General features: G+C 39.9%; 1 long non-coding RNA gene across 2 annotated transcripts in view; it reads left to right on the plus strand.

The window, feature by feature from the left end:
- Positions 1–546: 546 nt before the first annotated feature.
- Positions 547–27,806, plus strand: part of LOC141797654 (uncharacterized) — a 147,902-nt gene continuing 120,642 nt past the window's right edge. The window contains exons 1-4 of one of the 2 annotated variants that reach the window (XR_012599098.1): positions 547–658; positions 8,250–8,365; positions 8,562–8,634; positions 11,533–11,795. This is a non-coding gene — a long non-coding RNA (uncharacterized LOC141797654). Of the gene's footprint in view, positions 659–8,249; positions 8,366–8,561; positions 8,635–11,532; positions 11,796–13,207; positions 13,927–27,806 lie in introns of those variants that run through there. The other variant, XR_012599099.1, reaches the window with a different exon arrangement.

The following is a 27,806-nucleotide window of genomic DNA, read 5'->3' on the forward strand; positions in this document are numbered from 1 at the left end:
TTTCCCAATAGTCCTCACAACCTCTTTTAAGGGATAACAAAGTTTGAATTTTCAAGTAGGCTATATAAATTTCAATTTCAAAAGATTAAATTCAATTTCAGATCATACTTTTCAAATCCTATAAAATTCAAACATTGTCCCTAGTTGCACAAATCTCAGCACATACATTGTCAGACTTTTTTTTTTTTTTTTTTAATTCAAGTGGGATCTTAAATAAGGCAGAGTTAAAGGTTCTCCTAAAGATGATGTATGGCACTTGATGCCAAGTGCTTCAATAGGGTAGAAAGTTCAGGAGAGTCAGACGCCCCCGTCTCATCTCTCTTAAAAGCATGACCTGTCAGATTCATTTTAACAGATCTCTGAAAGGAACAGACTGACTTTAACTCATCGCAGTTCCTCTACTGGCCGCTGGCCGCGCTGGACCCGCAGCGTAAACCTGTCACGTGGGGGTGGACAGCTGTCAACCATTAGCCAATTAGCTCAAAACCAACGCACAAAAACGGCTGGTAATTAATGACGTTAACTGTTTTCACCTGAGGAAGAAACCATAAAGCGTGGGAGATGAAGGTCCAGGAGTCCGTTTCTGAAGTCTTTGAAGGACAGAGAAGTTGTGAAAGAAGCATCTGAGGAGGGCCCCTGACCCAGAAACTTCATCAAGGTAGAGACAAACAGTTAATGTTATTTTTCCAGCAGAAACAACTGCTCTCGTTAGGCATCTGTGCTCTTTCCTTTCCCTCTTTTCTTTTACTTTTCGTATTGATGTCAGGGATGGTTTGGGAAAGTCAGAGCAAACTTTTTACGCTAGTCTGTCTTCCGTTATGGGCCATGTGGTTGGTTACATTTCTAACCCTTGGGCATTAAAAGTGAACTGAGGGTGTAATGAGTGTGGTTGTGTCTGTGCTGTCAGAATTTAATGCTATCAAAATTGTTTTATGTACATTTCACCTGATGGATGGATTGATGGCTGGATGGATGGAGGTGTAGGTGAAGCATTTATGCTGTCACATCAATTTGATGCAGTTGAAGGAAGCCCATACTAGTGATCAGCTAACTCCAGATGAATGTGTGCCATTGTATAGTTGAATGAAACATTTTTTTAGGTTTAATTTGGATAAAGAGGGACATGCCGCACACAGGTATTGTTAAATAACATAAAATAACAGATTGAGATGTGTGTTAGAGCAAATACACTCTTTAATATTCCTCTAATGAAGGGGTTCCCAAAATTTGTGCCTAACAACCCTTAAAAAATCAATGTCAGGGGCTGATGACCCCATCACTCTCCCTTGTGGTGGTTAAACATAACTTACAGCCACCAACAAAAACAGACATTAGAGCAACAGGAAAAATACAACATCCAGAGAAGCGGATATCGTCATATTCAGATTAGTGTTTGAACTTCTTCATAAGCAGACAAACAGGTGAATCTCTGTGCTTGGAGGAGTGACACTGGCATAAAGATGAAGAATGTTTACGCTCATGTTGCTGTGGATAATCCTTAACCTCAGGGGTCATGTGGCACCAAAGAAAAGCAGAAAACTGAGGCCGGATTTTGTATCTGCAAGGTTTAAAAACAAATTTATCAATTGTTTTTGTATTTACTGTACATCAATAGATAAAATGCACAGTTTCAAAACCCTGAGAGGACTTTATCAGTCATCTTAAAATAATCTCACTGTTGTCAGTTCAAATGAAGAGCAAGGTTATGTTTGTGCTGCTTGGTGAGGTTGGAGTTTGTAGATTAGCAATGGTAGGATATGACCAGGATTCACAAATGTTACACATTACAGATGCCTCTCAGCTCACGGGGCTGTGAGGAACACTAAACAGATCGTCTGCTCACCTTCTGGACACACAACTATTAACTGAGTTTACAAAGTTTGACTGTCGTCACCTTTCAAATGATAAGGAAATATGACTGTGGATGATGGTGCTCATGGGAAGTGGGGTCCACACATAGACTGTATAAAACATGGACGTAGTCTCGCCAACGTCACCCGTCTATTTCTAAAACTGGAAATAAGGCACATTGGCTGTAGCGGCCATATTGGCAGTGGCAAGGGCTTCGCCATAGGGTGCCTGTCGGTCACGTGACCCTCAGCTGTGCCTCTTATTGGGGGAGCTCGCGTTCTTAATATCCTACAAACAGCTGAGTAAGAAAAAAAATTCACCCCCGTACAGAGGGTGCTGTTAGTAAAATTAGTGACTCAGACAAGAGACGTTTTTTGAACCAGGCTGTAAATAGGTTAATTTCTGCTTTGAAAACAGCTTTTTTTGACTTGGTGTGTTTGTGACTTCCGCTACTTCCTGAGCCAGCCTCAAGCCAACACTCGATAAACAGCAGATTTTAGCGCTTCCGCATTGTCTCATATTCCCAGACCGGAGGTTGCTGCTTGAGTCCACATCAAGTCTTTCCTAACAGTTTATGGCAGGACGCAGCATCTCTCATTCTCTTTAAACTCTCAAGACTGGGCTGGCTGTTCAGACATTACTTATGAAACAAAGCTTCATCCTCCTTGCATAGAAACAACTGAGTGGCTCCCTCTACCTTTCTAGTTGTAGTACCTATACAGTCCAGAGGGTGGTGCTAGTGCTCCATTAGCTAAAGGGTCATTTAGAGGCATCGAGAGGATTCTCGTGCCTCATTTTTGTTTCTCAGTTGTATTCAGAGTCTGTGGTGTTATTACCCACTGCATCCTTTATCTCCTCCACTTTCAGTCCGTCTGCATCCCAACACCTCATTATTATTATTCATTAATTCACCGATGATGCTTTCAGTACGTTATCTCTATGAAAGCTTATAACCAAGTCCATCAACACCCAGCACTTAGACATCAACACTACTGTGCAGAATTAATGAATACTTTTGAATGACTGGACATTTTGCATGGATTTTTTAGCATGCATTACACATCATGATGCTGATTTTTGTCCTGTGAAGAAGTTGCAAAAAAAAGGCTGAACATTTTATTCCTTCCAAAGTGTTTTAACTGGAATGAAAATTTAAGACTGATAAATCTCAGACTTATCTAAAATTCAAAGGAAGACAGGCGACTTAATGACTTTCCAAGATGACCCAGGGGGCTTAAAGACACAGAAAGGTGTGTTTACTACTTAAAAAAAAAACCTTTGCCTGTTTGCCTCTTGAAAAGCCTCTCAACAACAAAAACTCTGAGTAAAAAATTGTAGAAGCAGTCAAAGAAAAATAAAAAGTAAATCAGGAGTAGATTTCGAGCAGTCAAGTCTAGTCTAAACTTTTTTTTGGATGTAATTTGATCATGTTTGGTTTATATTTTCCAACCCATCAGTACATGAGTTCCACAGCCAGTCCTTACACGTAAATTACGTGATTAATTTAATTTAATATATTGTCTCTCAAAAAGAGTGGATGTAAGGCAGCACCACATTAGAATACAGTCTGCACACTTCTTAACAAGTTCAACATGTCTGTGCGTTCTTCAGCCACTTGTTATTGGTTTATTGACTCAGAGAATAAGAAAACAAACGACTCATTCACCATCATTATTGCCTCGAAAACACACACACACACACACACACACACACACACACTCACTTACTCACATACTATCACACACTCATCTGCGTTTGCTGAGGAGCAGGTGGACAGACACCCTTCCTTGTCCCCTTACTAACAGCTTGTCCCTCCCAGCCCTCCTCAGACATCAGGCGGGTGCGTGAGGGCAGGCTGGTAGTCTTCGGGGGTTAAGGTTGACGAACGTTGCCTCATGTTTGTCTGACCCTCCTCATTTCACTCCAGACGGTCTGTTGGGGCCGAGGTTGTGGCCAAGAGGGCAGCCGAGCCGGAGTTAATGACAGGGCTTTGTTTGGGGCCGGGGATCTCGTCAGGATAGGTCCAAGCCAGACAAAAGCCGGGGTCACAGGTCCTCAGAGACCCCGGGTGAGAGGGCTAATGAGTCAGTATTGAACTAAGAGGAGCAGGCTGGTGTGGTCTGCAGCCTCAGGCTCAGATGGGTCTCACACAGCCGAGGCCAATTTGTGTGTTTTGTAGTTGATGGCGGGAGGCTGCAGAACCAGCGTGGTACGGTGTGATCAGAAAGAACACATTTATGAACAATCATGTGGGGTTGGGTTCAGTTAGAGTTAACTCAGAGGTTTGTTAGTCGCTCTGAGGACCATGTGAGTGAAAAGAGCCAGCCTAAAACTGACATCACCAGCAGCTTTACAAAGAATACTTCTATGATAGGACTTTTGGTATTCATACACTTTTTTTCTGCAATACAGAAACTGTGCACTATCCATCAGTACTGTTTTTACCTCTGTCTTCTTGTTACTTGTTTCTACACTGCTAAAACTAAAATCAGAGCAAGTGTGTTTCTCATTTTATTTTGTAAAGAAAAATGTCTTTTAGACATTATATTTATGTGACAAGACCAGAAAATGCATTGCCAGGGTATTAAGATGCCTGCTTGTTTGTAATGAGGGATCCCCACCAGACAGTTGCTGCTGAGTTAATGAGCCTCTTTTTTTAAATACCAGGCTGTAAAATGGATATTTTCACATGCAATCTAACAGTGATTATTTGACTTTAGGAGATGGCCACAACTGAACATTTGAGAAACTGAATTTTTTTATTCTAGCCTAGCATCATTTACTAACAGGCTGCCGTTCTGCTACATGATGACCACATTTCTAAATCACCCTCAGCACTGTTGGCAGCATGTTAAAAAAAGTTTTTTTGATCCATAAACACCAGAAAAATATGTGCTGGAGCAGATATATTAGCCCCACTGGCCTGGTTAACAATGCATCTTTTGGCATCTTGTGATGAGTCTGAAACTGTCTTTACATGTCAGAGAGGGTCTGACCGAAGAGGACCTGTTGGACACCAATCAAAACCGAATATACATTCTTTATTTATTGATTAAAAACATAAAAAAATGAAAGAATAAATAAGATGTCAATCTTATTTGCAGCTTTGTTGCAAAACTATTAAAATAAGAAGAGTTCAATCCTGAAGGTGATATTTGTTGATAGGTGAACTTGAAACCTTCAGTTTGGCACTGCCTCTCAGACAGGACACATTACCTCGGTGTATGAACTGATTCTGTTTTATGGGCCGTAAACGGTAAGCCGGAGTTTTCGGTGGAAACTCTGACGTCACGCCCCACTTCGCGCATGTGCATCAAACAGTACAACAGTAATGCTGTTATGATCGTTGTGGATTACCGTGTTGTGCTTGTGCTGCTGAATCTGCAGACTGTCTTTTAACAAAATGTGCATATGTTGCTCCACTTCTGCACTAAGCATTACTCAATCCATCAGCTGATTGGCCCAACTTCTTCAGTAGAGATCTACCAAAAGCTGCCACTGGAGAAGTTAGTTATATCACTACCTATAGGCCTGGCATGCTTACTACAGCGTTTTCAGTCCCTCAGTGTTTTCGTTTAGACATAGTTTTTTTTTCTCTGTGTTTTTTGCATGTTTTTTGGCGAGGTTGGTTTGGTCAGTGCTTCACTTTGTGCTTCACTTCATTGGAGGGTAAACCTTTGTTATTGGGAGCTGAGAGGTCTGTGTAGGTCAGAAGAAGGATTTTGAATTCTGGAGCCAGTGAAGAGAAGAAACCACTGGAGATGCGCTCTTTGCTCCTGGTCCTGGTCCTGGGTGGTACCCTAGCTGCAGCAGTCTGAGCCAGTTAAAGGGTCCTGATGGACTCGTTGGGCCGGATCGAAGAGGTAGTCCAACCAAAGCATGAACCAGTTGCTCTGCCTTGCTCTGAGATAGGATGACTCCTAACAGTGGTGCTGGGTACCAGGTAGTGTTTAGGTCCAAGAGCAATGACTCCAGTTTTTCTCAGTATAAGAATAAAAACAGTTTCTGCTCATCTTTTTTTTTTTTTACAGCTTTGATGTGTGCTTCAAATTTATTGAACCAACTGGTTTCTTCACTGATACAGAATATAAAACACCCCCACTTCTACATGTATGTATTTTTTAAACTCATCCCTGCAGGTGAGAGAAGATAATTTTTTAGGCTGTCCTGAATTCTTGTAAAAAAAAAAGGAGAAGAAGAAGAAAAAAAACCCTTAACCCACTTTAGGAGCCTGTCTGCATCCTGCACAGACTGTGATGCTATTTATACTCTGTTACCTGAGGCTTTCTTATGGTCACTTTCTCTGCTTTAGCTCTCCGTCACAGAAACAAAGGCATATGTGCAACATTTTATTCCTCCTCTCAAATAAAGAATCGTTATTTAAATTCATCCATCTGTCATTACCCCAGTCTGTGCTTTAGGAGTTTAAACGTCTTTGTCTTAACTCTCAACTCCTGCTCAGTAAACTCTGGACCTTGCATTCCTCCCGTGCACCTCGACTGTGACTTCTTCAGGCTCCACCGGCTCCTCTCTTCCCTTTGTTCGACTTTGCAGCTTTCATTTTGATCCTGTCACACTTCCAGCCCCCCCCCACACTCCCCCAATCGCTCCATCAACCGTCCTCAGCCCGGACACATGCGGCTCAGGCTTATCCAGCCGTGACATTGACCTCTCATCTTCATACTGACCCACTGTTTCCCATGACCTCTGACCTGAGGGGGTCAATCCTGGAGCCGTCTGAACGTCCAGCTCCTCCTCCACCTGGCCCCTATCTCCACCCTTCAGATGGGCCAGATGGATTACTCTCTGCTCAGAATGTTGACAGGATAGCAATGTTGACTCAACAGAGAGGATTCACAAAGCTCTGACAGATAGAGTCCATTCATCAGCCCCAGTGTCCCTACATTTATGACTGGACTTATTATGATGTACTTATTATGATTAAACAAAATATAAATTTTAAGAATCAATAAAACTCAAACTAGATATTGTCAAAATCAAGAAACTACCATGCCAAACAAATTTCATTTTCATTTTATGTTATCTTTTCAATTATGGATGGGAATACTGTTATCCAAAACCTACATTAACAAGAAACTACTTACAAGATATTTTAAGACTGGAAAAAATATTTAAATTAACAATATTTCAGTTTGGAGACAAAAAATTAATGATTGCTAGGCAATTGGATAGATTTAAGTTCAATTAAAATAATGATGAGATTTGTGTTAAATTTGATGTTATTTTTCTCTACAGTCTACCTCAGGACTTTGTGCAACCAAAGTTGAAATGCTGTGCAGTTTTTAAACCATGAATACTGTAAAAACTAACAATTTTGAATTTAAGCAAAGCATTTATTCTTTACATTTCAAAATTGATTTGGACCCCCCCCCAAAAAAACAAAAAAAACAAAAACAAAAACAAAAATAAAACAAAACAAAACAAAAAACATAAGAAAAACAAACAAAAAACCAACAACAACAACAAAAAAACAAAACTAAACTAAAAACAAACAAACAAAACAACAACAAAAAAACATTAGTCCAAATATATTTGTGTGTATATTTATATTTCACACACAAAAATTAAAAAGAAAAAAAAAATCTTTGCAGCATTCAGGAAGCTGTTGAAGGTCTAAAGTTTTGACTCTTAGTTTTTACATGGAAAATGTTGTTTTTTTTATTGCCTTCATAAGAAATACTGGCCCAACATGATTTTTCCTTTTAGAGACTAAGGTCTCTCTTTATAGTTAAACCTATCGCTCTGACAGTCTTCTTGGAGGATCATGTACTGTGAAGTCCCTGTCTGGAGAATTAGCAAAGATATTGTTCCTTACATCAAAGAAATTGTTTGGAGCAATGCTTGAGTTGTTATTTTACACTGGTTTATTTAAACTTGGGCAAACCAGCTGGATTATTGATGTGTCTGTCAACCTGCATGCTTCACCTCTTTTTCTTTCCCTTGCATCATGACATAATAAGTAAAAGTGCTGGCAAGCCTGAAGTCTTAGCTCACTGTTGCATAAGAAGAAAACAAGATAATGTTAGAAAAAAAAACCTCAAGCTACCATTTCATGGCTGCATATGTGGTGCGATCCTGTTTCTGCTGCAGGTTATGTAACGATGTCACCAGCAGACACACAATAGGATGGTGCAAAATAATGGATGCCTTGGCTTTGGGCTGCAGAATTCACTGGAACTCCTGTCATTTCTGTTTTTATGTGATGAGAATTTAAACAGGGTCATGTTTAAAAGAGTTTTCTCTGAGCTTTAAATCTGCAGCTTTATTCTTCTTTACAAACTGGATTTCTCTTTAATTTGCATTTCCTTTTATCAATTTAGTGGCTGAGTTTTTCTGACTGCTTCTCTCTCCTCTCTCCGTCTGTCTGTGTGAACCAGCTTCTCTCCCCTCAGTCCTCCGCCTGTTTGGAACACAAAGTGTCCCGATAGTTTTCAGGGAGAATCTGGGTCAGCGTGGGGAGCCTGAGATAGCACGAGGCTGACGCTCTGAAGCAGTACGTCACACGCCGAGCAGAGGAAACAAAAGTGCTCTGCTGCTTTAAAAAAAAAAAAAAAAAATCACTGTGTGTGTTTGTTTTGACAATCATGAGACAGTTATAAGACAGAAAAAGGGTGGAAACTAAAACACCAGAAATGTATAACTACTTGCGATATCCAACGTAACCTCAGGCTTCTCTTCTCCACCTTTAGCTGGTCCAAAATGCTGCACCTGGATTCATTAGATCACAAAACTCTGATCCTCAACTTCCTGCTGATTTCTGAGGTAAATTCAACTTTAAAACTTCAAAGCTTTAAATGACCGAATCCCTGAGTGTATCATTTCCCTCTTTCCTCCCTGAGCAGATCTGCTGCTTGGTTCACTAGTTATAGAAATATATTAACATCTGTTTGATAAGTTATGCTTTGTTTTGTCTTTATAGTATCCTATTATTATGGTGACGAAAACTAGCTTCAAGGCTAACTCTGGCATTTTAACACAAATGCTATGCTGAAATATTCATTAAAACTCACTGTCTCTTTAGTCAAACACATTTTTATTGTTTTAATCTTTTTTATGCTTTTTAACCATGTTAATAAAATCATATAAATATTAATGTTCATATTTATTAAAAAATAATTTTAACGGATGTCATGATTGAAAATGAATTATCCCTGAATTTCACAAGTTAACTGTGCTTTTAATTTTCAAGTTTACAATGATTTTATTTAGCTTTTTTTTTTTTTTAAGTCTTTACAAACAATGAAAATTAATTCTTAACATAGTCTCCTTTGGGTATTAAAATAATGCTCTAAAATCTACTTTTCCCTGAATTTTAGATTAATCATTCAAATAAATTCTACACTGGTCCAAAAACACAACTTAGAACAGGAGATAATTTAAAATACTTTTGTGATGTTTTAATTCTGTTTAACACAAACTTACTTTTGACTTGTCAGCTATGAAACATTATAGTGTGAAAAGTGTCATTTATGAGTGCAGTGATGCTGTTTTTTTTGTCCAACTAAGTGGCAGAAAGCAGCAGGAAAACGTTGCCACAGCTTGACTACGGTGTGCTGAAAGGGACAAAGTAGTATGGGTTTAAAATCAGATACTGCATTAATTTGGGAATCAGATGAATGCATCAATGGCGATGACACAAACAAACTGAGAGGAAGCAGATCTGCAGACTCTTTTTCACAAACATAAATCACTGATCTCCTCAGTTTAAAGATGTAACAGCTGTTAAGCTTAACCTACTGCCACAGCATCAGCTCTATTTTTATGTTAGCCAGAGAGTTTTTACCGTAACTCCACCACAGTTTGTTCAATCAGAAAAAATCAAATGACATTAGAAAGCTAAGAATTCACACTTTCCAGTGATTTATGGTTCACTTTGGTAAACACAAGCATGAGATGTAGCCCTACAAAGCAAGACAATGTAAATGTCATGGAAAAGCTAAATGGCTGTAACTCCAAGTTTTTTTGCAAGTCAAAATATTCCAACACCAACAGAGAGTCGATCACAGTGTCCTGTCTCACCAAACTCCTAAAAAATTGATTCATTTTTTTTTCTTTTCTTTTTTTTTAAACAGCTGATACTTTCATACCATGTGCAATTATCATTTAACAGATGCTAAAAATTCAAATTATGTTCTGTTTGACAGCCAGTATAACAAAATATGTCCAGAGCATTTTACCCTGCCCAAAAGCTCTGCGTCTGAAAGTTTTCTTTTTTGAAATATTTTCAGACAATCCTGCAAGAGATCCTGGCTTATATTCATTTACCCTTAAAATATTCTTGTGGCCAGCTCTGGTTAAACTATGTAATTGACAAATGTTAACTTTTGTGATAGTCAAGATTTCTTAATGCTGACAGCCTTGATTTTCATCATTATTTATTATTATCAATATAAATTATAATGATTGTATTTATTGTCAGTGCAAATTTGAAAACGTAAGTTAAAATGTAACATTGATAAATTTATGGTGGTAGGCTGGGGGTTGCTGTAGCCTCAAAAAGGAAGAAAAATTATGTCTGGAAAAATCCTTTTTCAATCTAAACCTGACAGAAAAAATCTGCAGGTATTAAAATAATCTGTTTGCCTGTTTAAGATTTAAGTGTTGCTTAAAAGATTCTTAATGTGTTTAAATCCTTTTACCGATGTGTGTGAAATGTTTGTATTCTTGTAACTGGCAAAAACACTTCAGTAAAAATGACAAAAAGAATACAACAGAATGACTTGGTTTTACAGTGGAAAATTGATGTAGAAGATGACAGTTTCTAGTGAGTGTGCTGTAAAAAGTAAAAATGTCGTTTTAAAAGTTTGTCTTTTTGTGAAACTGAAAAATTTGAAGACAATGTTGTAAAAGAGATGAAAGAGTCTAATCTCGAAAAGTGAGCAAAAACAAACACATTAAATTATTTCCTAAACTTTTTGATTTAATCTTTAACATTTAAAAAAAATATGGATCAGTCAGGTTCTTTGGAAATAAAGCTTTTATTTGAAGTCCTGTCATTTAAAAACAGTGAGCTGAAGAGGTGATGAAGTGTTAAAAAAAGAGACGCCATGTTTTTTTTTTTTTTTTTTAAATCTCAGTCGAGTAGAAACTGTGGCAGGACCTCATTTCATCATCACATTGACCTTTTCTGATGGCGTCGCAGTTTTGAGTGACACGTCCGTTAGTTTTGGATTAAATATTACATCACTGATGTCTAGACGGCCATCATGTGTTTATGTGATTGAGTTACAGGGATTTGGATTAAGCTGAAACATAGAGAAATGTTCATATTTAGCTCTTAGAGCAAATAATTCTTCTTTAATGGAGCTTTTTCTTTACTCTTCTTCAGAGTTTGTTTTGCTTTTTTAAAATGTTTTTGTCTTGGAGTCGGGTGGACTTTGGTCCGAGCAGCATTCCTGCTCCCCGCTGAAGTGGGAGCTGCAGGGAGAGAGGGGAGAGCGACGGGAGGGCTGTGAGGGAGGAGGGAGGAAGGGGGGAGAAGGCAAGAACAAGAGAGGAAGTGAGCATTACAAAGTGTGCCTTTCGGTTGTGGGCATGCCCAGTAGAGTTCGCCTTGCAGCCCGAGATCCAGCTAAATTTGAACAGGAGAGAGACGAGGTGACGGAGCAGACTATCTCTCTCTCCTCCTCTCTGTGTTATTTTTCTCCTCCTCTCCCTCAGCCCGGAGTGTGTGGGGAGGTGTTGTTGCAGTGGAAGAGCAGGAGGAGGTGCAGATTTCAGCTGGTGCACAAAAGAACAAGGAGGAAGTAAAGAAAAAGAAGAAAGAGAGGAAGACTTCTCCCTCTTCCTCTGCAGAGGACTTTCTCCTCAGATTGAACGGAGGGACCAACTTGAAAAGGCAGAGAGGAAGGAGCTGGAGAGTGAAATGTGAGAGGAGAAAGAAGATGAGAGGCTGACCGGTGCTGTGTTTGCTGTGTGTGCAGGTCAGTGCTCAGGAAACACCAAACTACTGCTCACTCTGTCTCTTACCTGCTTTCCTTTCTGCTTTCTGCACACAAACACTTCTTCTCTCTGTGCCTGTGCTCTGACTTTTCAAAGATTGTGGTGTGTTTTTGGGAGCAGACAGTGTGAATGACAGGCTGTCAGCACCCTGCGAGCCCGGTGTCACCCCCAGCCTGCAGAGAGAGCGGTGAAACTCCAGCTGCTGCTCCCCTCAGGGCGACATATGGGAACAGTTTAGCTGATCAGCTCAGATGTTCACATGCGTGTTCACACGTGTTCAGGGGAGAGAAAACTCAGTGAACGCTGCAGCCACGTGGTTACAGGGAAGGTGAAATCACAGACGTATGGTAGGATGGCGCTCACGTGTGGAGGATGAAGAAAGAGGGTTAAATCTGGAGTCAGATAAATGGAGGGTTGAAAGTGTTTGGGATTCTCTGGAGATGCACAAGCTCACAGGTCAAACATGATGTTTCTAACTTAAAATTCACCTTTTTCTTTTGAACTGTGAGGCGTTGATGCTGTTTTTAAATCATGCACTCAGCTTGTTTCACACCTCATATACCCCCCCCCAGCTAATGCCGCCTTGGCTTCACCTTAAATCCCATAAATCCGTCATTATCATCCCGTTTAATCAGAGTGGATTTACATTATCCACTTCTAACAGTTTATCATTTCAGAAGCAGAGAGCAGCTCTTTATTTGACTCGACTCAATATGGATGGGTGACCTTTTATTCTCACACCTCCAGCTCACCTGTCAGGGGCCGTCCTTCGTCCGAGGCGGCCCTGGGGGTCTGTCCCATTAGCTATCCCAGAATGCTTTGCTACTGACAGCCGAGTGTCAGCAGAGGCCTCCCAGGAGACTGGTTTGTTGACAGGTTTATTATTCCTCAGGCTGTTAAAGCAAGGCTCAGCGTGGGTAATAAAATACTACAGGAAAGGAAAGTGGCTTTGTTATTATTATTACTTTTATTATTATTATTATAATTATTATTATTATTTTTCTATTGTTGTTAGTAGTAGAAGTAATTGAAGTAACATTAATTGCAACTTGTGTATATTTACTTTTTTGTAAAATCTGCTCATTTATTTTTTTAAATAACTTATTCAAACATATTTTCATACTTTACAATTACATAATCTTAATGGAAAACCTTTTAAAAACAATTATAATCATATCATGTTAAAAATATCCACCTTTTTCTTTTTTAATGATCAAATCTTGCATTTCACCTCCAGTTTAAAGGACTTGTGAGATATTTTAATCAAACATTGCATTTTCTTTGGCTCATTGGCTCTATCCTCATTTCTCACAGTGATTGTTGATTTTATGAAGACAGAAATGAAAGAATATATCTCCCAGTGACGTTCACTCCTCTTCCTCCTTTTCCTCAGAGATAAGCTCAACTTTGAAACGTTTACAGAAGCCGTCTCCGCTGTCGTTAACTCACCATACCAAACATACTGCGGCTCATCCTCTCCCTCGTCCACATTTTCATCCTGAAATGTTCCCTCAGTGTCCGACTTTCATGCACGCACGTACCAGACGTCATTCCTCCTCAGTGTTTCTCTGCAGACTCTCCACTCCTGAAGAAAAGTTCTCTCTGAAGAGTTGAGCTGAATTTGTGATCACAGAGGACGCTCTTCATGGTTTGTCTTTAATCATGGAGGACATGTTTTTATAAAATTGAAAGAAAAGGACAAATAGTGGCACTGACACTCCATTCTTTGAATCTTTCAGCAGTGAAACTATTTCTTCAGAGATTGGACATTTCAGCAGGAGCTAAAGGCTTTGTTCTGCCTCCTTATGTGACTTTCACTTTCACCTAAGTAAAAAGGTTACATTGAAATCTTTCCTTTCTTTGTTGGCGTAAAGACAAAAAAATCTTCAGATTTATTTTCAGTTTGCAGTGAAGTTTGTCTGAAAAGAACACAAAACCTTGGCTTCACTTTAAAGGCTTCAAGTGGAGAATATGTTTGAAGCTTTACTGTTTTTGAATTAGTATCTTTAAACCTGTGTTTCCTCTTCAATGTGAATTAAAAGACGGTGATACTCGGTGCTGGAGAGCCCCTTCAAAGACATTTGTAGCTTTGCTTTTAAACAGGCATTATTTCGGGTGTTGCACGGTGAACTTAAAGTTCCTTTAAACTTTTTTGCATTGAGTTTGAATTTCTTGTGAATGAATTTAAGTGTTTGTTATTAAATTATGTTAACAATGCAATGACAAGTCTTGATTAAGATATCCTTCCTCCGAGCTTTTTTGCAGTCTTTAGACCGACTTTCTATGGCGTCTCTGTGTTTGTCTGTGTTCAGCTGTAGCACTTTAGTAGGGACTCTGATGATTAATTTTTTGTGGCAGGTGTTGAGCCCAGAGTTTTGGTCCTGAATAACAAAGCGAACACCACACAGCAGCCATTCAAGACTGCTTTCAGAGCAAACAAGAGAGGGAATCGCTGATAAACGTACGTGTCGTTAGGATAGCGCTGAGTTTAGCAGTTCTCCATTAGCGATCGCTTTGAAAAGATATTTCCAGAAGGACGTGGTGAGAAATTCTCAAAATCTCAATTATCATGGAGACCAAAGATGAACTCCTAACTTTTATTTAATCTAAAGGGCTAATCCTGTCGGTTATGTGTGTATCTTCTTTTTCGAGGGTTTTCATCATATTTGCAACAACCACTCAGGCCTCTCCTCTTTCTCCGCTCCGTAAATCTCAGACTAAATGAATGAAAGCGTAATGAATCACTCTTTTCTGCAGGCAGAATAAGCTTTGTGATTTTTTGGGACACAGTATTGTTGCTCCATATGGGCCGGCTCAGGGAGCTTCTTTTATCAGACTTCATTTATTTAACCAGGAGGATGACTCCTTTTTCCCCTGGTGGAGCGGGTTCCCATGCGATCCTGTGCGGATCCCGCCCCCCGAAGGCCCATCGGAGGCTCCATCGTCCATCACACAGCAGGCGGCCATGTGTCCTGAAAGGGCCGTGAACTTGTTACCTCCTTCAGCCCGACCGGCCTGAATGTCAAACCCATTTTTCTCTTTTTGTGCTCCCCTTTTCTCTGCTCGTCCCCTTCCCAGGATTGAAATAATTGGGCTGCTTTCAGAGCGACCAGGTTGCCAGAGCAGCTTTTGAATAGAGATATCAAGTCTGGTGCCACGATTTCCCTCTGACCTCCCATTCAGCGCTCCTTCCTCTCCCTTTGCCGGCCTCTCTTTTGGGGTCGTGACGGGTCATCATCGCCGCTCCGGCCTTGCGGCACAATGACATGACATCCATGGTACATTATCTACAGTGGGTCAGCTGGCCCAGGGCTCAGTCTATAGGCTATTCTTCCCTCTCTGTTGTCTGGCTGATCTTTGGATGCAGCCTGCTCGACATGGCACACATTCAAGATGGCAACCTCAAGGGGCTTTTATTCCTCCCGCAGAATTCAATCACTTCTCTCTCTCTCCCTCTCACTCCTCTTTTCTGCCTCTCTGCTGAGTTATTCAGAGTTTAATGAGGGAGGAAAGATAAAGGGAAGCTTATGGTTTTGCAGGATGATGGAGAGGCTGCCTTTTTGTTTCTGTTGGAGGAGCCACACAGCGAGCGTTCATGTGAAATGAGTTTTTTTTTAAACCAGAGGAGAAGGTGATTGAGATGTCTGAGAAAGAGCCAGGGAGTCTGGAAAGAAGGGGTCATTAAAGTGTCAGAGGGGCTGCAGTGCTTCAGATACTCCTCTGCATTCTGGAGACGCTCCAGGTTAATTCATAAAGAGATGGTTTGGCAAAGCACTGCGAAATAATCTCAGACAAAATATTATAATTTCAAAAAGTGCTACACTGGATAAAGACGCACTACTAGCTGCGTGGTTTGCTTTTAATAGCTGGTGAAGAAAGTTTTAAAATAAAACTCACAAAAAAGTTTAGATTAATTCATCAAAATCACAGCATCTATTACATGTTAGTGGCAGCTCAGCTAGCAGCCCATCAACAGATGTTAAGGGCTGGGAGAAAAGTGTATCTGCTTGATTTAATGATAAACTCTGTGAGTTTATCAGAGGAGGAGCTCATTTGGATAAAACTGAATTTTAAGAATAAAGGCAGAGCCATTTCAAGTGGCAGCTCAGCTTGCAGTCCTTTTATTTCACATACTTGTGTATGGGGGTTAGAGATGTTTTATTTTGGAATTCAATGATTTCATGTGCTTTTCTTCCTCCTTGATGAGATGTTAAATTTGTTGAAACTTTGTCTCTTTTAGCCTAACACAAAGTTAAAAATTTTAAAAATAGTTGATGTTGTTGAGAGCTCAACCAAAAAGTGCTTTACCTAGCAAAAAGTGGAAGTTTTTAAGTAAATTCCTTAGTATCTTAAAAAAAAAAATTCACTGGTTTGAACCATAATATCAGGGTGTGTTTCTAAAAGCAGAAAACCTCTGCTGTCAATCTGGTTTGATGAAGCACACTTCATTAGGCCTGTCTCAAAAGAAAACAGGTGATTTCCTAAGTGGCAGCTCAGCTCACAGTTAAATTTGTAAAAAAGTTGGCTTTCCAAGAGTAAAGCAGACCCAAACTTCTGGACATGGCTGATGATCTTGACAGGTCAGCACCCAATATGTGCTTAATCTACCAAAGAAGCTGATTTTTACCCTTTAATTATTATTATTATTTTTATTGTTGTTAACAATATTTTCAGTTTGTTTTAGAAAGTATGAGACCACTGCTGATTTTTTAATCTATTTTCTATATTTTTTGTTTGGTCATGACTTTACAAGTTAGTGAATGTCACCATCCATGGCTCACAGCCCTTGCCAATCTTTTCCGGAGCTTTAGCCAAACTGTTTTTTGATATGGCATTAAATTCATCATTAATATTTTGTGTGTTTATTTCCAGGTTTATTGTGGATTTGAATTAATATATTGATGACAATTTGACAGCTCAGCTCACAGCCCCTTCAGACATTCAGGGGTGTCAAATTATTTTTTAATGACTATTTCTTCTACTTGCGCTTTTCTGCACACTGATACAGCTCTTACTTAAAACCTTTTTATTTTTTTAAATGAGATGATTCATCTATTTTTTTAAATCTTAGTTTCGAAAAATTTCCCCTGAGAGAGGGAGGGCTGAAATTGAATAAGTTCACCTTTTTCTCTGTCTTTATTCTTTTTGCACCAAAACCCCAAAACAAATTCCTAAAATCTCATTGCAAGAATCTGATTTTGCTTCTGAAAATACTTGAACTATCAGATAACAAATTGTGCAAAACATGAGTTTTTAAGTTAATTTGTTTTGCTGAGATGCTCCTGAAAGATGTATCATTATGAAACAACCCCCCCAATACATTCTGATATTTATCAATACAGGAAAAAATAACCCCGCCCTTAAAACTTGTCGTGTTTTTCTCCAGCCCTAATTGAACATGAACTTATGATTTATCTAGAAGAATCAAACACTTGCATCACTGTGGTGACGGCTCAGGATTATCCCCTTACATAAGTGGGAGTGGGTGTAGTGGAGACAGTGTGGGAGGGCATCAGACAGGCGGAGGAAGCCGCCGTGCTGACGCTGGATGACGGCGTTGCTGTTGTGGGTTCATCTGCGGGTCAGAGTCCGTACGATGTATCAGCTGAGAGGGACAGTGTTTGGTTTACAGGCTGCACACACGTCAGCAGGAACGCAACGTTTCTCTGTGTGACATCAGAAATGACACAAAGAGCAGAGAGGTAGAGTGCAGCTGGAGTACACACTGTGTCTCTCTCTCACACACACACACACACACACACACACACACACACACACACACACACACACACACACACACAGACACACACAGACAGAGCAACAGCCTCTAAGGTCAATTCTGGTCTCTATCTCTCTTTCTCTCGAGCTGTTTGTTGTGTTTTCCCCAGAGCAGTTATACCAGCCAGCTGCTGCGGACTCAGATTCCTAGAAAAAAAGAGACGTTCAGGGTACGTGAGCCAGGTTCTGATGAGTGAGACGGTTTTTCAGGGATGGGGTATAATCACTCCTCACTGCATCACCGGATAAGACATAATTATGTACGGAGGTTCAGATTAGGTGAAACGGGCCTCTGAAGCAGAAACTGGGAATCAAGAGACATAAGCCCCTTTCACACACAAACTCCTGACGTGTTCAAGACAATTTCACGACTCTCAGCTCCCCTGACGTTTTCTGTGACTTCCTGACAACACGCACACACCTCAATGAGAGATTATTTATGTTGTTTTAAATTTCAGCATACTCAGTTTGGTGTGGGTGGAGGGGAGCAGCTGAGGAAAGTGTGCAAGAGGAGGTGAAGGAACGATGTTTCAATGCATGCAGTTAATTTTCAGTGATAAAAATAAAACAGCAGAAAAAAAACAGAGAAACCTGAACTCCTACCTGCAGTGAATTTCAGCCCATCAACTCATTTCCTACAGACATTTTTAAGGAGGGAAAAACGGCACTTGAGGCTGTGTACACAGCCCACCTGGAGAGGATATTGGCTTCAGGAATTTCTGTGAAAGGAGCTTAAAGAAACATATGAAGAGACCTCAAATTATTGATTCTAAATGTGTATTTCTTATGGTTACAAAAGTAATAAATAGTAAAGATTTAACACATGCTTTTACAATATTTATTCGCTGACAAGGTTATATATTTTTTTAAGGTTTGTATAATCAAATCCTGACTCGTATGAGGAGTTTGTAGCAGTACACACACTGCTTAACCTTTTTTTAGTTATCGTTTATTAAAATGTTTGACGGAATATTTTCTAACTGATGAAATCCTGTGTAAGATCAACCTTCTTTTGTCCTTATGTTTTATTAAAAAAAGGTTCTCTCCAAATTCACCAGGGCTAAAAAAAGAGGTTTTAATTTGCTCCCAGGAACACCACTGGTTGTGCACAAGAGCATGGCCAAAAATGGCCATCCAATTTAAAACAAACAAAAAGTAATTGAGCTGAAAAAAGCTAGTGGGTTGAAATGCATTTTTGTTCGTACTATTCAAGGTAACTATTTGGAGGATTACTTTACTCGTCGTGATCCTTGGGAAATTAGGAGCTCACAGACACAACATAAAATACCTGACACGTCTGACATCAAATCAAAATTTGTCCCTGCAGAAATAAAAAAAAATAAACCTTTAGATAAAACTGCAGTTTAAGCAAAAAAATAAAATAAAATAAATAAAAGCAAAATAAGTAAAAGTCTTAAAAAATAATTATTTCCATGGGTATGAAAATATTCAGTGGTACTTCTCTGGAAGCAGTGTTTGTGTGGAGGTTGAGAAATGTAAAACATAATCAGTCAACATTGAGCGTCCAAAACATGGGGTGCCTCTGTGAGTGACTTCAGATATGATAAATTAAGAAATGACTGTTCCCTCAGCAGAGTTGGGGTCAGACTCTCCATGTGTTGATTAAAGCAGGATTTAAATATGAGGCCTTAAGCTCTTCTTTATTCTGATGAATTATACCATTCATTAAAGCTTTGCTGTAAAGGGATGCTGGATTAACTCAGTGGTTAAATTGCGCCATGTGAACAAGTTCAACGTCAGTCCTTACTCCACAGTCTCTGAAATTGAGGTCGGAGAAACAAGTTTAAAGAAAGAAAATTCTCCAACACAAAACCAACTTTTGGTTTCCACAGTGACTAAAGGAGCTGATGTCTGTCTGAAGTGTGGTGCTGAGTTAGGGTTGCACGATATACCGATACTTAGAAAGTATCGATACCCCCTGTTTTCAAAAAGTAAACAATACCACGTGTTTTAAGTATCGATACTCCAAGGCAATTTTTCGTCTGAATCAGCGACATTTTGACTCAGGCACCCTGTGAGTCTGCAGCCACCGAGCTGGGTCCTCTCTCCTTTATGAGAAGTGGGCGGAGACTTGCTCTATTTCCAAAGTGTGTGTGTTGTTGAGAAGTCAGACAGTGAGCCTGTAGTAGCTTCGCAAGTCGATGCTTGGCCGTTTTCAGTCCGACGAAGTTGTTTATGTGCATCTTAATTATCCGATCCCGCGCTGACAAACTCACAGTTTGATTTCTTAAGCTGCATGTAAAAGTACAGACAGAGTTACAGACATAGGTTCAAGTTTCCAGCGCTCCTGTGAACCGCCGCAGCTTGTCGAAATAGCCGGTGCACGGAGCGAAATTTGTCATTACTCTGTTTACGAAGCCGACAGTCGAGGCGGCTTCGTAAGCTAATACACGTTTCAAAGCCCGTCTGTAAAGCTTACTACCGACACACACGGAGGAAACACTACGAACATGATGAAGCACCTCACTGTTCAGCATCCTCACCTCCTTAAAGAGCAAGAGTGACAGATTCAAACGACGTTCCCAAACAAAAAAGTCAAACGAGTGCCAATTACTTTGTGACAAGAAAACTAGTTGACTACGCTTTGTACGACGAATAGTCAGCGTCATAAACAGATGAGCTGCATGGAGCAGGCTCAGCCCTGAATCAGAGCTGTGGTGTTGACACACTTTAAATCAGTGACAAGTAGTTTTCTAACTTTAACAATGATAAAAGCCTATAGGAGACACTAAAGTGTTGCATCTGTGAAAGAGCTTAAATAACACGGGTACATTTTTTTTTTTAGAGTATTCATGTTAAAAGGGTACTTTTCAGTGTATCCATACACAGTGTTTGTTGATCAACACACAGTGTAACTAAACTACAGTGTGCTGAGCATGAAAACATTAGATGGCTGTTAAAGTCTGGCAGGGTTATTTTACCTGCTCATTTCTGTACAACAATTACTATTTTCTGGTTTTCTATTTAGTTGAATTATTCTTGAGAATAATAAATGAGTTCAGGTCACTCCAGGAATTGATTCTGCATGTAATCTATAAAACTTTGTGTGTGTATTTTCTGAAATATTAGCACAATTTATAAATCTCCCTTAGCCCCACAGACACGCAAACAGATGTCAAAAAACTCGCTTGAGGCAGCAATCTCTTCAAGCTGTTTATTTTATTCATTTTCTTATATTTTAAGTTTGCCATGGTATCGTTTAAGTATCGATATCGAAATTTTTTAGGCAAGTATCGTATCGAATCATAATTTTGGTATCGTGACAACACTATGCTGAGTGTTGTTAAATGTAATCACTATAAAATTAAAAGTAACTTTAAGGTCTCTCAGTTTCTCTCAGATCAATAGCTTTCTCTCACACATTTCTTCTGAGTTGAGTTTGGTGAAAGGAATTGAAAGATAAGAGAGCGAACCGATGCAGGATTTTTTGTATACAAGACTTTTGGCATTAACAATTGATATAGGGGCAAATTCTATGGGTAAAAAAAATGTCATAAACACAATCTACAGAGGCATTTTCTACAGTATTGCTCCTATGACAAGAAATATTTTTAATTATTTAAGCTTTACAGCTAATGGAAACTGGATTCAGTGCTTCAAAAACCCAGCAGAAGAAGGCTGCTACCATTTTAAAAGTGCTCTTTAAAATACCGTAACTCAACAATTTAGGCAAACAACAAAATTCAAACAGTTTTTTAAAAGAGAAAAGACAAGCTTTACAGGGATTTCTGGGGAATTACGGTACGGTCAAGGAATCTGATATGTCCAATCACAGGCAGCAACTGATGCAAACTGTTGTCATTACTGTAACTCTTCAACAATTGGGCAAGAGAAAAATGCAAACAGTTCCTGAAAGTAAAGAAGATGAGCTTTCTGACAGTTTGCGACCAAAATAACCAAAACAAAACAAAAATGGGAAAAAACAAACCAAAAAGTCCAGGTGACTCATTACCAATGTTGTTATGAAAGCTAAGTGTTATTGTTGAGTTTAATGTTTGTTGACAGGTTCTTCTACTGATTTACAAAACAATGCATTTTTTGTTCTTTTCCTTTTAAGAATAGCAGCAATGCAGAAGCTGGTCTTTCTGGCTGCCAGAATATTTGAAACCTTTGGAGGAAGAGTGAATGGTGTGTGTGTGTGTGTGTGTGTGAACCGGCTGTAGGTTGATTCGGGTGACACCAGCAGAAAAACCCGACAGTTATATGAAAATGTCAGATACTTTCTGAGAGCAGTGAAAGCTTTTATTTGAAAGATGATTATTCTCAAACTGACCACGGTGACTCTTCTTCTCCAGACTGAATATAATGTCTGAATGTGCTCCTGCCTCACATCAGCACTGTGGAGAGTGTGTGTGTGTGTGTGTGTGTGTATAACCGACACCTGCCCTCTCTCTCCACCTTTTTTTCATCCCCCTTATTCCCTCTCAGCGGGGGTGAGAGTCGCAGGTTGACAGCGGCACAGCTCTCCTCATTACAGCGCGCCTGAGCCAGCAGAGATTTATAGAGATGATAAAAGCAGTCTGGAGGGCAATAATGACCACAGCTCTGATGCAGGAGAGGGGGGGCTGTGTCTGGACACTCCAATCCCACTCTTAACCACTTTCTCTCTTCCTTGGCCAATGAAAATGTGAAAAAAGGTGAACTTCATGCTGATTAAATTCATAAATTCAAATCTATATGTATCTTTTTATATCTGTTCCAAACCTCCTGCTGTTTCTGAGCATCCAACCCAATCCCAAGAGAGCGCACAGCAGGAGGAAAACCGCCAAATTACGCTTATAGCTTTATAAAAATATAACTCCATCCTTTTTTCTTTTGGTCTGAACCATCTCTGCTGCTTAGCACTGAATTATGCATTCACTTCGAATAAAACTGCGTATAAAAGTATGAATAAATGTAGGTTTGTGTTTCAAAGGAAACTCAGTTATTCATAGTGAGAAAGATTCTGTCTTTTTGCCAGAACATGTGTAAAAAAACAAATTAAATTCATATCCTGACCTGAAGCTGACCCCTGAAACTGAAAGTCCGCACTGAGCCTCATGTGGTTACACTTTCTTTATTATTTCACACAAACAGAAACTTCCAGATGAACCACTAAAAGTGTTTTCACTTCAACCCACATGCAAGACTCAAACTTTTATCGCTGCTATTTTAAAGAGAAGGAAACCCCTGCAGGAGTTTTACGCGTTTTCAGGTCGAAATTACTAAAGTGTGCAGTTTTAACTCTGGTCAGTGAGCCGATTTGGCGAGCAGCTGTGTTACAGGCTGCAATAACAACAGTGAAAACCCCTAAAGTTTTCCACTTAATGTGGTTTTATTGTTAGATCTGACAGCCCAAGATAAAAAAAAAAAAGTTAAACAGGAAGGATCCCGACAGAGGTACCTGTTTTTGTCTGGGTATGATACTTTTTATGAAAACCAAAAATAGCCTTCATATCTCTTTATGAAACAACCAGACTTCCCTTGCAGAAGCACCAAATTAATCTGGAAAATCTGTTAAGTTCTAACTATAGTTCCTCCAGTCTCTTTTTAATTCATAAATGCTTACTGTTTCAGTCTGATGTTTTCACCTTTATTTGACTGGGCCTCTTGAAACTCACTGGGGATGTTAAGGAGGGGAGAGTGGGGGGTGACATGCAAACCTGCAGAAGTTTCATGGATGACTATAGATACAGACTCTATGCTAAGCTGCTATCTCCAGTGTTTAACAGTGCAGCAAATGCTGAAGTGCTACAAACTGCAGTTCCTCAAATGCCCACTGGAGGCTGCCTCTATTAGAAACCCCCTGATACCCTTGTTGAAATACCTGTTTAACAGCCTGGTAGAAACATACTCATTTTTAAATGTGAAGCAATGTGGTTTTCATAATTGAGGCATGGCTGACTTGACTGACAGGTGCGCACATTGTGGTGTTGTTGGCAGGAGGTTACAGGCTTAAGCTCCTCCTCTGAAAGGTAGCTTGAGTCAGCCCTAGGCTTTAGAGAGCAAAGGCTGATGTTTAACTGCTGATGTAAACTGGCTTCCCTGATGAATTAACTGTTCATGATGATAAAATGTTAAACAGAGATTGTGCAGAATCAGAATTGAACTTTTATGAGACTTTGGTTTCACATGAACACAAACTCTCTGACCTGGGCAGTTTTAATTTTCTGTCGATAATGGAATCCCGAAGCTTTGAAGAGATGAGCCTGTCTGTCTTTGGATTTTTACTGGACATACTTTCATCACGTCTTTCTTGTGCTCTGCCTGCTTTTGCTCTCCACACAATCTGTTTTTCTGTAATTAATTAAAGCCTGTTGGTCAATTCTATTGCAGACCAAACCAAAACCTGTGAACATAAGTTCTGTTTGTCCGTAGTGTCTGTAACCTCGGGTTATCACTGAGTGAATCTTGGCAGTCTTTCTCTGCAGATGCAACAAAAGAGGAAAGTGATGCAGTGGTGTTTCTTTTTTATCAGATCAGAACATATGTTGTGTTCACAGTGTAGGTGCTGGTGTTCCTCTGTCTGTCTGTCTGTCTGTCTGTCTGTCAGTCTCTTATCTTTCATCTCAGTTAAAGATCAAGTGCCCTCTCTAACTGACACACTTCACTTGCTGCTGCTCGCTGCAGGACAAAGGCGAGCAGCATGACCAAAACGTGTGCTTTACAGCTCAGTCTCTTGGCTACATTGTTGTTTTTTTGTCATTTTTATCTACCTCAGGCCTCTGTGACATTAAATCATGCCCCAACTTTGTTAAATACTTCATCCCGTGACAAAGTTGGGTTATTTCTCAGAAGCAGCTTCCAGCCCGTAAACTGGGGATATCATGAGCTAAAAGCAGAGGATGCTTTAAATGCTCAGCTTACAGGGAAACTAGACTTCCTTTTGAGCCTCTAAATTAGCTTTCAAAGCATGTCAACAATAGAAAGTCTTCAGTTTCCTCTCTGTATGACCCCCAGATTGACATCTGTACATGTATGTAAAGACACAACCCCTCAGCCTGCATGGAAAGGTAAACACTGTACTTTAAAAACGAGCTGTTTCACACACAGTTCCTCGCTCTGGCGCCTCCCTCCCGGCTCTCGGTTCCATTTTCTCCTCCATTCATATGGAAATGAGGGTCAGAGGATGAGGGGGTTCTCACGTTCAATGTGAAACTTGGCCTTTTGTGTAACCGCGGCTCAAGCTGCCGCAGCAGAGGCCAGAGGTGAAATTGAATTCAGATGAAATTCCCCAGTGAGTCTGGCCCTAGGCTGGACCCTGGTAGACCAGATCAGGCTGGCCTGGGTGCCCTGTGAAAGCCTTGGCTCTCTGTTTTTCCTGAGTTGGACTGAATGTTGGCTTGGGAGCTCTGGAAAACCACAAAATGACTCCTTATGGTGACACCTTGCACTTTACCGTCAGTGTTATTTTGCATCTATTAACTAACTAGATATTGCAATTTGTCTTTGAGTGTCGTGAAACTGATCGGTGATCACAGAAGTGCTGTACTACAACAATCCTATCCCAGGTCATGTATCACTTATCGTATGGTGAGTTCTGGAAATTAAAAAACCTACCACACCTACCAAACTCTCCAATGTTTCAATTAACTGAAGTCTCTCTTTATGAACATGTTGTTCAAATTCAGGATGTAAAACCATCTACTGGCCACTTTCATTAAGGTAGAGTTGAACAGAAATGGGGATTAAAACTGTGTTCTATCTAAGGATCAGGTTTCATGTCTTTCAAACCCCAAACCAAGCAGCAACTTCCAGCAACAAGTAAGGAAGCCAACGCAGAAGTGCTAAAAATTGCAGTTTCCTGAGTATCCTCTTGAGGATTTGGTACAGGTCGGATTGGTAAAGCTTGATGCTGTTTGCGTTTCCACAGACAACTTCCTGGTAGAGGGTTTGTGAGCCAGATGATAAACAAAAAAAAAAAAAAAAAAGAAAGTTTTCTTCAAAAAGTTTACTCAAAGTTTTAAACATGGAAGGGTTATGTGTTTTTCTCTGTCACTGCTGTCACACAGTAAATGACAGTTCTTTAAACCAACCAACAGCTTGCAGTGTCTCTAGCTCTACCTTCTGGCCTTGGATAGGCATGTCTGGCACCCCAACAGAAGGGTACCAAAAAAATGAGACAGTACGGTTCAGTAATTTGGGGACCTGACCCTGTTTTAGCCTAAAGAAACACCACAAAACACGTGCCATATGGAGATGAACCAAACTACTGCTTGGTTTAGGTTTAGTTCTAAACCAAGAGGTTTTAAACCAGCCTGAACACTCAGTGGAAACAGGGCTTTAGATGAGAAGTTTGTCCAATCAGAGGCACAGGTCACCTGACTGACAGGTGAGCACCCTGTAGCTGTTAGTGAGGAGGCTCCAAGTCCACCTCCTAACCACAATAAAGGTCTTTGTACACCGAGTCTGTTTTTTTTGTCCAAAACTTGCGCAGATTGAAAAATAAATTTAATCCCATGTTATGTCAATCATGTTTGCATGCTCAACCTGAAACTTTCATCCGACATTATTTTTTGGCACATTTTTTTCATTTTTTCGCATCTGCACTGCTCATTTCCTGGGTATAATAGAATAGAATAGAACTTTATTGTCATTGTAACAAGTACAACGAAATTGAAGTCACAGCAGCAATCAAGAAAACAAAAGTAAGAAAGTGTATAGGAAGTGCAAAATGGTCCATAAGAAAACAGATGATGACAGCTTGTCCATCATTCTCCAGTTCAGCCAGCCTCCACCTCCACAGGGTCCAGGACTGAGCTTCTTCAGTCATGCTCCATCTCTGTCTCCTGGATCCTGTCTGCTCACAGCAGGTGAAGCTCTTCCAATGTGGTGTTGGTGTCTGATGTTAGCTCTGTTAGCCATGCCTGTGAATAGCATGATGCTACTCTGCCAACTGGTAGTCCCTCTGACGCTGGGTTAGCACAGCTAGCTCGTCCATCTTATTGGAGATAGATATTATGTTCCCAATAACGATGGATGGAAGGACAGATCCCAAAAAAACACATCCGAACAAAACAGACTCAGTGTGCAAAGACTTTAACTTGATAGAGGTTAGATTGAGTTTTTAACTTTCTATATGGCTTCAAAACTCAGCATCAGAAACAAATGGCTGACATCACAGATTCTAGTCGTATTCATTTGACAGACTATGCCCCAAACTATCAATGGTCTGAGGCATCACACATCTCCTGTCAAGTTTCAACATCTAGCTCACATCACTGCTCCAGAGTATTAAACCACACCAAGAAAACTTCTGATGGTCTTTGCTTGAGAGGATGGCTCAGTGTCTAAAGATGTCTGAAGTTAAAGACAAGGAGGAAACTGAACAAATATATAACAACCTTTATGGGCAAGCACATCAGCACAGAGCATCAAATTATTAAAATGTGTGACTTTGACACTTGATGCGTTAGGAAACCACTTTCAGTTTCAGCTGCTGCAGGACAGTCTCCTTCCTTCCTGTGTCATCCTTTAGTTTCAGAAGAAGGGCTGTGCTTTGAAGAACTGTTCGGTTTTAATATATCAGAGAACAAATATTCACATGCAGCGATCATCAGGCTCTGCACTATAATGATCCAAGTACAGAAAAAACTACCTTTGCTTGTAATTTAGCTTCATGCTGAGCATCGTTTCTAAAGACAGTCAAAGTGTTTATCCTGATTTAAATTTTTAATTAGTATGTTAAATTCTGATAGCGGCTCTTGATGTTTGCATTGATTAAAATGTTTTATTCAAACTAAACATTAACAGCATGTGAGCAGACCTTGATGTGTTTATCCTCTCTTTCTATAGACCACCTCTAAGACCCAGTTTATAATTACATTCATGCTTTAAAACATAAATTTCTCTGTTATCTCACGTCAGGCAGTCGTACAGCGGTAGCCAGATCCTGAAGGCTGCGGGTAAATAACTCAGAGATAATTTAGGGAAAGACCTTGTTGAGGTAGCGTGATTTTTTATGAATAGACTCCATTCTGTGTGTAACCTTGAGTTGCAGTGAGAGCAAATTTACTCTCCAGAGTCCCGAGTTTAACCCTTTAACATCCTCCCTGAACAGATACTCACGTCCTTGCAGCCTTTTCTAAGCTCAGGCCAGAGCCAGAGGAGGCACGTTTATAAAATTATGATTGCAACAAAAACATTCAGAGCGGTAAACGCATGCAGCTGCACAGGAAATGGAAATTTACGTTGACAAAATTTCAGAGCTTGTT

The sequence above is a fragment of the Halichoeres trimaculatus genome, unplaced genomic scaffold (genome assembly GCF_033239565.1).
Source record: "Halichoeres trimaculatus isolate MK-OKI-2021-1 unplaced genomic scaffold, fHalTri1.1 fHalTri1_scaffold_9, whole genome shotgun sequence".
NCBI lineage: Eukaryota > Metazoa > Chordata > Actinopteri > Labriformes > Labridae > Halichoeres > Halichoeres trimaculatus.